Source organism: Muntiacus reevesi, chromosome 10 (genome assembly GCF_963930625.1).
Source record: "Muntiacus reevesi chromosome 10, mMunRee1.1, whole genome shotgun sequence".
Classification (NCBI taxonomy): Eukaryota; Metazoa; Chordata; class Mammalia; order Artiodactyla; family Cervidae; genus Muntiacus; species Muntiacus reevesi.
In genome coordinates this window covers 71,388,102-71,393,121 of record NC_089258.1, presented here as the reverse complement: position 1 = coordinate 71,393,121, position 5,020 = coordinate 71,388,102, and the positions used below count along the sequence as shown (strand labels likewise).

The 5,020-nt window shown below is 37.3% G+C and overlaps 1 pseudogene; it reads left to right on the top strand.

Moving 5' to 3' along the window:
- Nucleotides 1-728: 728 nt before the first annotated feature.
- Nucleotides 729-860, top strand: LOC136143929 (small nucleolar RNA SNORA26; annotated as a pseudogene).
- Nucleotides 861-5,020: the final 4,160 nt, after the last annotated feature.

Below are 5,020 nucleotides of genomic sequence, written 5' to 3'. Positions count from 1 at the left end.
GACCCCATGGACTCTACACTGCCAGGCTCCTCTGTCCATGAGATTTCCCAGGCAAGAACACTGGAGTGGGTCACCATTTCTTTCTCCAGAGAATCTTCCTGACCCAGGAATCGAACCTGCATCTCCTGCATTGGCAGGTGGGTTCTTTACCACTGAGCCAACAGGGAAGTCCAAGAAAGAATACGCCCAAAGATATATTTTAGACTCATTTGCTTAGGATTACTAGTGGTTTCTAGAAAGAAGAGATTAGGTCTTAAAACCAGAACCATGTAAATATTAATCTGATTGCCTATCTTGATTCCATCTTCACTTTTCTTTCTTATATCTATATACATACACTCTAGCAAAGTTACTGCATTGTGGACATAAAAGCGTTTTCAATTAATCCTTCTGTCTCTTTTTAGTTCCATAGTTCAATAGATCTACACATTCAAAAAAGACAAAAAGAGGAGGTCCACTTGTGTTGTTATGAACAGTATCTCAACTAGCTGAACTAGCTGGATCCCAGCTGATAGTTTTAATCAAGATTCTTATGCCAATATGTAAAATAGATAGCTAGTGGGAAACTGCTATATAATACAGCGGGGCCAGGCCGGCACTCTGTGACGAACTAGAGGGGTGGGATGGGGCGTGGGTGGGCGGGAGGCTCATGAGAGAGGGGATATACGTATACTCATGGCTGATCCATGCTGTTGAACAGCAGAAACCACCACAACATTGTAAAGCAATTATCATCCAAGTAAAACAAACAGAAACGCAGTGCCTTAAGAGGCTAAGGCAGGAGGGTAAAGAAAGTCTCCATAAAACCCAGAGAAGAGATTTTTAGAACTCCTCTCTGAATCCTGTCTGGAGTCACAACTGAGCCGGAAGATTTTAAGTCTTAGCACTTACTAGTATGTGTATAGTTAATACCAAAGTAATTAAATTTAAACTTGACCTTCAAAAAATAAATAAATAAACTTACTGCGAAAAAAAAAAAAAAACAACAGAAAATATTCTCACGCCAAGAATAAGCATTGGTGTACATATTGTGATTCTTAAATCTTATTGCATGAAACTATCTGGATCTTAGATAAAAGACCCTGGGAACCATTGTACAGAATTCTGCTTGAATAGTCGTAGGGTACGTTCCATAAACCAGCTTTGAAAATAAGCCACCTCAGTGATTTTCATGCAACTGTATTTGAACAACTGTTTGAGAAATAGTACTGCAGACAACATCACCTTATGGAGTCTTAGCAGGCTTTAAATTACTCAAGCATATTGAAATGTAAGGCACTAGGTAAATGAAAGGGCCCTGATGTAGTATTATTGGAAAATACTTATTCAGCAGCACCAGGCTATGTCTAGGTGCATTAGTGTGTGTGTGTTTCATAGAAGACATTGTGGAATTGGAATAACAGAGAAGCCAAAATGGGAAGGGGGTCCCAAAAGGATTCTGATTTAGAAGAGACAATCAAGTCCTCATTTGATGACAAAATAGGGTGTCAAGTTTACAACCTTAGTGTAGTTATGAACATCGTTTCAGGCATTCTGATATAGGCAATGTTTTTATTTCCTATGTGAAATTGTTGTAAAGTTCGAAGAATTTTTTTTTCACTCTTTGTCTTTCCCCAAACTTAGTTTTCAAAATCACTGACTGGTTCACACAAGTTGCTGCCAAACTTATGGTAAAAGAAAGGCTTTTATTTTGCAATCAGGGATCAGACTCAAGTGTTGGTAGGTATCATTCCTATTCTATCTGAAGAGCTCTGAGCCCTTCAACTAGAAAATTCTAGTGATGCAAAGGAAGTTTTGTTATCAACGCTTCAATATAATGTGCCGTGGCTCCCAGGTCTAGAGTTCTAACAGCAATAGCAACAGTAACAATACACTTTACGCAGGGAGATAAAAGCCTCATGAACCCTCTTTTAAAATTCTCCCTTTCATGCCTGGTTGAAGGGAATAATCACGTGCATTTCCTCACAAGCAATGCTTTAGTTTTTATTACAGTTTGCTTCTGCTCTTCAGTAAGAAATGGAATTGAAAGAGGTAACATGAAAAATTTATTATAGTTTTTCCTTGTAGATATGTTCTATTTAAATGTAAATTAATTGGAAAAGTGTGTTTTTATTTTTACCAAAAAAGGGTCAATTATGCTGAATGTATTGAGAGATACTTTAAAAATTATTTTATTTATGCTTTCTTTTTCCCCAACATTTTATTGTAAAAAGTTTCAAACATAGGAAACCATAGACGTTTATGATGAATTCTTATATATGTACCATGTAACTTCCATGATTAACTTTACCACATTTTCTTTCTCACATAACTCTCTCCCATTGTTTATTCACAAATCCACTTAAGTTTTAGATGCATTTTAAAGTAGGCTGTAGACAATAGCAAATACTAAACTCTATTTAATAATATGCATGCTGAAACATTTAGGTACTCCTAAAGACTTGAGCATACATATTATTACTAGTATTCAGCATTTGTTTATTGCTTGTAAGTTAAAATTTCTATTCAGTATATGCAAAATGCTTTAGTGTACAATTTGATAGGTTTGATAGGTTTGTCATCTACATACATCTGTGAAAACCAAATCCCTCCTAAGATATGAATGTTTCTATTACCCTGGAAAGTTCTTGATTTTTCCTCAATACCTTCCCTTAGATTCAACACCATTCTGATTTTTTCCACTATAGATTAGTTTTTCCTGTTCTAGAACTTTATATAAATTGAGTTATACTTTATGAGCTTTTTTAGGTAACCCTTTCTTCATTCAGATTAATTTTTTTGTGATTAATCTATGTTGGAGCTTATCAGGACAGTATCCTTTTGAGTCATAAATTGTATCTCACTTTATAAGTATATTATAAGTATATGTTTGTTTATCCATTCTCTTGCTGATGGACTTGTCTATTCTGAATAAAACTGCTATGAATTTTTGTACAAGACATTTTTTTTGGTTGAGTATTTCATTTGTCTTGGGCAAATACCTAGTATGATGGTTCACTTTATGTGTCAACATGGGGAGTATTTTAGGATGAATTTAACATTTAAATTGGCCAACTCTGGATAAGCAGATTGCCCTTCAAAATGTGGGTGGACCTCACCTAATCAGTTGAAGAGCTAAGCAGACCAGAAGTCTGACCTCTCCAAGGTATACGAAACTCTCCAACAGGTGGCCTTTGGATTTTATCTGCACCATCAGTTCTGGGTTTGCAGCCTGCCGGCCTGCACTGTGGGATTAAACTTGCCAGCTTCTATAGTTAATGAGCCGATTCCTATAGCCATTCTCTCTCTCTCTCCACATAGACCCACACACACACACCACAGACACACACACCACAGAAACACACATAATTACTTTTCCTGTTCCTCTAAAGAAGTCAAATTCATCTACAACTGTAGTTACTGGATTTTATTTACTTCTAATAGGCTGTGCATGCATATGGTTTTTTTTAAACATCAACAGGAACTAAGTATATTCAGTGGAAAATAAATCCTCATACAACCCTGATACTCACTAGTGCCCGAGGGTCGCCTCCATAGACAATTACTTGCACACAGAGTTTTGTGTCTTTTAGAGAAATACTCTTTTCATACTTTAAAAGCTTTACAAAAATGGTAAAATGCACACTGTTTTCCACTATCTTGACCTCATTTATGGGGATTTAGTTTTTAAATATGTACTTTTTCATTTTTTCTCTAACTTAGAATAGGGAATTTAAAGTTTAAAAACTTAAAATGCATACCTGTTCTTTATACAATATTTTTAATATGTATTCATCACTGCTTGTTGTACTCATAAAAAGTATTTGCTGAGATACTCTTGATATCAGATATTTTTACATGCTACTTAACTTAATTCATACAATCAACCCTGAATTAACAATTCATTCAACAGTCATTTAATGACTGTTTACCACTTGCTAGATGCTTTTCAAAGCATTAGAGATAAACAGTGAAAAAGAGACAAAAATTATGGCTTTCTTTTTTAATGGGAGGAAGGATAACTAAGGACAGCAAACAAGTAAAACATTTATATACTATGGTGTGTGTGTGTGTGTGTGTGTGTGTGTGTGTGTGTGTGTTCAATTGTGTCTGACTCTTTGCAAGTCCATGGCAGGCTCCTCAGTCCATGGAATTTTCCAGGCAAGAATACTGGAGTGGGTTGCCATTTCCTTCTCCAGAGGATCCTCCCCACCCAGAGATCAAATCTGTGTCTCCTGTGTCTCCTGCATTGGCAGGCAGATTCTTTACCACTAGCACCTGCTGAGGGCCTTCCTGGTGGCTCAGCTGGTGAAGAATCCACCTGCAACATAGGAGACTCTGGTTTGATACCTGGGTCGGTAAGTTCGTCTGGAGAAGGGAATAGGCTACCCACTCCAGTATTCTTGCCTGGAGAATTGTGAGTTAAATAGGGATCACTGGAGGGTTTGGGGTAGGAAAGTGATGTGATCTGACCTGTATTTCAAAAATTCACTCTTATTGCCATGATGACAATGTACTGGGGCAAAAGTGGAATGAAGGTGATCAGTTTAAAAATTATAACAATAATCCAGGCAATGGATGATGACAACTTGGTCGCAACAATCAAAGGGGTTAGAACCCTTTTTCTTATGCAAAGTAAATGTTTTAAGGCTCCTGGGAGAGGGTAGTGAATCCTACTTTTTCTGAGGAAAGAATAGAAGAAAATTTCTTCCACTTCTGAAGGAAGAACAGGGATGTGTTTTAGGTTCAAAAGCTCATATTGAAAGTCAGCTATCACTGAGATAGATGCAAGAAGCTCTTTTTCATAAGATCCATCACAGACACAAGGAAAATATGCTGGTCACACAGAGGAGAAACTGAAATGCTTAGAAAGTTCTTCATCTGAGGCCCTTTATTAGAAAACCTGCCTACAACAGGCTGAACCTGGACAACAGAGCATCCTCCCTGCCCCTGCCCAAAGTCTAGGAAGTATACAGGGAGTATCAGACAGCACCTGCCCCATTAAAGTAGGGGAGGGGTATAGAGAGAGTGCCCCTGTTAT